Raw genomic sequence first — 6,518 nt, 5'->3', positions numbered from 1 at the left:
ATTTTTTGTCACAAGTTAGCGGAAAATGATTTATTATTTTTTTTTCTTACAAAGTCTCATATTCCACTAACTTGTGACAAAAAATAAAAACTTCCATGAACTCACTATGCCCATCACGAAATACCTTGGGGTGTCTTCTTTCCAAAATGGGGTCACTTGTGGGGTAGTTATACTGCCCTGGCATTTTAGGGGCCCTAAAGCGTGAGAAGTAGTTTGAAATCCAAATGTGTAAAAAATGCCCTGTGAAATCCTAAAGGTGCTCTTTAGAATTTGGGCCCCTTTGCCCACCTAGGCTGCAAAAAAGTGTCACACATGTGGTATCGCCGTACTCAGGAGAAGTTGGGCAATGTGTTTTGGGGTGTCTTTTTACATATACCCATGCTGGGTGAGATAAATATCTCTCTAAAAGACAACTTTTCCAATTTTTTTATACAAAGTTGTCATTTGACAGAGATATTTATCTCACCCAGCATGGGTATATGTAATAAGACACCCCAAAACACATAGCCCTACTTCTCCTGAGTACGGCGATACCACATGTGTGACACTATTTTGCAGCCTAGGTGCGCAAAGGGGCCCAAATTCTAAAGAGCACCTTTAGGATTTCACAGGGCATTTTTAACACATTTGGATTTCAAACTACTTCTTACGCATTAAAATGCCAGGGCAGTATAAATACCCCACAAGTGACCCCATTTTGGAAAGAACACACCCCAAGGTATTCCGTGAGGGGCATGGCGAGTTCCTAGAATTTTTTTGGCACAAGTTAGTGGAAAATTATGATATATATTTTTTTTCCTTACAAAGTCTCATATTCCACTAACTTATGACAAAAAATAAAAACTTCCATGAACTCACTATGCCCATCACGAAATACCTTGGGGTGTCTTCTTGGGGCCCTAATGTGTGAGAAGTAGTTTGAAATTCAAATGTGTAAAAAATGTCCTGTGAAATCCTAAAGGTGCTCTTTAGAATTTGGGCCCCTTTGCCCACCTAGGCTGCAAAAAAGTGTCACACATGTGGTATCGTCGTACTCAGAAGAAGTAGGGCAATGTGTTTTGGGGTGTATTTTTACATATACCCATGCTAAGTGAGAGAAATATCTCTCTAAAAGACAACTTTTCCCATTTTTTTTATACAAAGTTGTCATTTGACAGAGATATTTCTCTCACCCAGCATGGGTATATGTAAAAAGACACCCCAAAACACATTGCCCAACTTCTCCTGAGTACGGAGATACCACATGTATGACACTTTTTTGCAGCCTAGGTGCGCAAAGGGGCCCAAATTCCTTTTAGGAGGGCATTTTTAGACATTTGGATTCCAGACTTCTTCTCATGCTTTAGGGCCCCTAAAATGCCAGGGCAGTATAAATACCCCACATGTGACCCCATTTTGGTATTCCGTGAGGGGCATGGCGAGTTCATAGAAGATTTTTTTTTTTGGTATTCACTGAGGGGCATGTTGAGTCCGTGGGAGATTTTATTTTTTGTCACAAGTTAGCGGAAAATGATTTTTTTTTGTTTTTTCTTACAAAGTCTCCCTTTCCGCTAACTTGTGACAAAAAATAAAATCTCCCACGGACTCAACATGCCCCTCAGTGAATACCTTGGGGTGTCTACTTTCCAACATGGGGTCACATGTGGGGTATTTATACTGCCCTGGCATTTTAGGGGCCCTAAAATGTGAGAAGAAGTCTGGAATATAAATGTCTAAAAATTTTTACGCATTTGGATTCCGTGAGGGGTATGGTGAGTTCATGTGAGATTTTTTTTTTTTTGTCACAAGTTAGTGGAATATGAGACTTTGTAAGAAAAAACAAAAAAAACAAAAATAAATAAATCAATTTCCGCTAACTTGTGCCAAAAAAAAAAAAAATCTTCTATGAACTCGCCATGCCCCTCAAAAGTGATCTTTTTATAGCGCCGCAGCGATTTTACGGTGTTTTTGCAGTGATCAGAAAAAAATAATTTCTGTCACTGCGGTGGGGCGGACTGAACGCAAGTGTGCGCACAAGATCAGGCCTGATCGGGCGAACACTGCGTTTTTTGTAGAGCCTGTAGAACATGTCCTATAAAGGCATTTTCTATATAGTTCTGGCAATGTGCGGATCCGCAAAATGCGGAAAGTACATTGCCGGTGTCCGTGTTTTGCGGATCCGCGGTGTCCGTATTTTGCGGATCCGCGGTGTCCGTGTTTTGCGGATCCGTGGATCCGCAAAACACATACGGACGTCTGAATGGAGCCTTACAGGGGGGTGATCACCCCATATAGACTCCCTGATCACCCCCCTGTCATTGATTACCCCCCTGTAAGGCTCCATTCAGACGTCCGTATGTGTTTTGCGGATCCGCGGATCCGCAAAACACATACGGACGTCTGAATGGAGCCTTACAGGGGGGTGATCAATGACAGGGGGGTGATCAGGGAGTCTATATGGGGTGATCACCCCCCTGTAAGGCTCCATTCAGACGTCCGTATGTGTTTTGCGGATCCGTGGATCGGATCCGCAAAACACATACGGAAGTCTGAATGGAGCCTTACAGGGGGGTGATCAATGACAGGGGGTGATCAGGGAGTCTATATGGGGTAATCACACCCCTGTAAGGCTCCATTCAGACGTCCGTATGTGTTTTGCGGATCCGTGGATGCGCAAAACACATACGGACGTCTGAATGGAGCCTTACAGGGGGGTGATCAATGACAGGGGGTGATCAGGGAGTCTATATGGGGTGATCACCCCCCTGTCATTGATCACCCCCCTGTAAGGCTCCATTCAGACGTCCGTATGTGTTTTGCGGATCCGTGGATCCGCAAAACACATACGGACGTCTGAATGGAGCCTTACAGGGGGGTGATCAATGACAGGGGGGTGATCAGTGACAGGGGGGTGATCAGGGAGTCTATATGGGGTGATCAGGGGTTAATAAGGGGTTAATAAGTGACAGGGGGGGTTTAGTGTAGTGGTGTTTGGTGCTACTTTACAGAGCTGCCTTTGTCCTCTTGTGATTGATCCAAGCAAAAGGGACCACCAGAGGACCAGGTAGCAGGTATATTAGACGCTGTTATCAAAACATCGTCTAATATACCTTTAAGGGGTTAAAAGAAATCAGATCTACGGCCTGCCAGCGAATGATCGCCGCTGGCAAGCTGCAGATCCACTCGTTTACCTGCAGTTCCTGTGAACGCGCGTGCCTGTGTGCGCGCGTTCACAGGAAATCTCGCCTCTCGCGAGATGACGCGCCGGCGCGTCAAGGAGGAATGAATCGACCGCCTCCGGACCGCAATCCTGCGTTAGGCGGTCCGGAGGCGGTTAAAGATGGCACCCGCTCCGGAGTGGAGTAAGCACTTACTACGGCATCTGAGAGGCCAGAAATCTAGAAGTGTGCGCTTCATGGGCAGAAACCTCTCCCCCGGACGGAGATCAGGGAAGGCATTCCATATAAGTAATGAGCCTGAGCCTGTACTAGGCTTCCAGGCTCATTACTTGTATAATACAATTCAGGCCAGCAGGTAGCAGCACTGAATTGTAATATAGCTATTTCTTTATAGGATAATGGTGAAAATTCCATTACTCTATACAAACTACAATCTGATGATTGCATGTTGTTGTCCAATTGGGGACCTTAAAACATTTTTAAAAAGTATAAAAAAAGTTTAAAAAAATATAAAAAATAAAATAAAAATTCAAATCACCCCCATTTCCCCAAATCAAAAATACTATAACGATAATAAAAAAATCAACATCATGGGCATTGCTGCATGTGATGGCTCATTCACCGTTTATTCATCACTTTACCTCTACTAAAAAAATGAATAAAAAAATGATCAAAAAGTCATAAACACACAAAAATGGTATTTTAAAAAATGCTGATTATCCCACAAAAAAAATAACCCTTACATATTGCCATAGATATAACTATATAAATTTGATGGGGGTCAGAATATGGCAATGAAAATTCCTTCACAGTGATGTCAAAGACACACTGCTAGTTATTGCTGCCAAGGGTGGCACAACCAGTTAGGTTTAAAGGTTAATTACTTTTTCACATAGGGTCAGGGTTTGGAAAACTTTTTTACCTTAACGGGGTTGTCCGGGTTCAGAGCTGAACCCAGAAATATCCCCATTTTAACCCAGGCAGCCCCCCTGATTTGAGTATCGGAGCAGACACAAGGCTCTCAGATCCCAACACAGAGACTTGGCTTCTGAGCCCAGCTGCCTATTTAAAGACAGCCAGGTGCTGCCAAAACCCGGACCGGGTTAAATCCAGTTCGGTATTTGACCTCACCTGGCTAAATCAGCCCAGCCGCACATGCTGGGAGGAAAATACCTGTTTTCCCAGAAAAAACTTCTCACTGTGTCACACTATATTATAATTAAAAGTTTTATTATAGCAGTCATCCCTTGGTTTTTGACTTAAAGGCTTTTGACTAAGGCAAGATGAGACATAGTTTGCTTGTCCACCTCTTGGCCTAGAAACAGTAGAGCGCTCTGGCACTCGCTATTTCAGTAGCTGTCATTGTGGTACGTGAGAAGTACAGAAACATAGCACAGAAAGCTATGCTGTTTCCCTAACTTAGAAACAGCATAGCTTGCTGTGCTAAGCTGTTCCCATAGCTCTCATGCAATGACATGGAAGCTTTGGAGCGCTCTACAGTTTTATGGCCGAGAGGTGGTCGGGAGTGTGTCTCATCGCTCCTTAGTAACGGTGAGATGAGGCAGCCCATTTAAATGTTGCTGGTGAAGTACCTCCACAGTGATCATCCTCTGTGTTTCTAGATTGGATACCATCTATGTGGACCATAATAACCTGGATTACATTTAAGTTGCCCAGAGACTACACCCATAACAAGCTTGCTGGACTCCATTCTTCCATTGTTTTAGCTTTCATCTCACATACAGTTGAGGTCCCAATAATTGTATGACTGATTCTCTATTATGTTCCTTTAAAGTATCTAGCACACATTGGACCATCAATGTATTTTAGCTCATGTGGGAGTCCCTCTATCCCACTAACAGTCTGACTTTTATACCACCTGATTTACTTCATCAGATTCTATGCTGGGCACAGTCCTCCAAAAATGTTGTGACATTTAGCATTTTTAATTGGTGTGTTTCACTTAGTTAATGACCTTCACTCCAGATTTATCACTAAAACTTTTTAAAAAGTTGCAAAAAGTTACAAAATCACTCCAGTACAAGGGTGGAGTAGGAAAACTGCAGTAACATTTCTAGACAAAAGTGTTTAAAGATGCACCAAAAGTACACTGCTCAAAAAAATAAAGGGAACACAAAAATAACACATCCTAGATCTGAGTTATTAAATATTCTTCTGAAATACTTTGTTCTTTACATAGTTGAATGTGCTGACAACAAAATCACACAGAAAAAAAAAAATGGAAATCACATTTTTCAACCCATGGAGGTCTGGATTTGGAGTCACACTCAAAATTAAAGTGGAAAAACACACTACAGGCTGATCCAACTTTGATGTAATGTCCTTAAAACAAGTCAAAATGAGGGTCAGTAGTGTGTGTGGCCTCCACATGCCTGTATGAGCTCCCTACAACGCCTGTGCATGCTCCTGGTGAGGTGGCGGACGGTCTCCTGAGGGATCTCCTCCCAGACCTGGACTAAAGCATCTGCCAACTCCTGGACAGTCTGTGGTGCAACGTGACGTTGGTGGATAGAACGAGACATGATGTCCCAGATGTGCTCAATTGGATTCAGGTCTGGGGAACGGGCGGGCCAGTCCATAGCATCAATGCCTTCGTCTTGCAGGAACTGCTGACACACTCCAGCCACATGAGGTCTAGCATTGTCTTGCATTAGGAGGAACCCAGGGCCAACCGCACCAGCATATGGTCTCACAAGGGGTCTGAGGATCTCATCTCGGTACCTAATGGCAGTCAGGCTACCTCTGGCGAGCACATGGAGGGCTGTGCGGCCCTCCAAAGAAATGCCACCCCACACCATTACTGACCCAATGCCAAACCGGTCATGCTGGAGGATGTTGCAGGCAGCAGAACGTTCTCCACGGCGTCTCAAGACTCTGTCACGTCTGTCACATGTGCTCAGTGTGAACCTGCTTTCATCTGTGAAGAGCACAGGGCGCCAGTGGCGAATTTGCCAATCTTGGTGTTCTCTGGCAAATGCCAAACGACCTGCACGGTGTTGGGCTGTAAGCACAACCCCCAGCTGTGGACGTCGGGCCCTCATATCACCCTCATGGAGTCTGTTTCTGACCGTTTGAGCAGACACATGCACATTTGTGGCCTGCTGGAGGTCATTTTGCAGGGCTCTGGCAGTGCTCCTCCTGTTCCTCCTTGCACAAAGGCGGAGGTAGCGGTCCTGCTGCTGGGTTGTTGCCCTCCTATGGCCTCCTCCACATCTCTTGATGTACTGGCCTGTCTCCTGGTAGCGCCTCCATGCTCTGGACACTACGCTGACAGACACAGCAAACCTTCTTGCCACAGCTCGCATTGATGTGCCATCCTGGATAAGCTGCACTACCTGA

Source organism: Bufo bufo, chromosome 4 (assembly GCF_905171765.1).
Source record: "Bufo bufo chromosome 4, aBufBuf1.1, whole genome shotgun sequence".
NCBI classification, from domain to species: domain Eukaryota; kingdom Metazoa; phylum Chordata; class Amphibia; order Anura; family Bufonidae; genus Bufo; species Bufo bufo.
The sequence above is the reverse complement of the archived record's forward strand: the minus strand, read 5'-3'. Positions refer to the sequence as shown.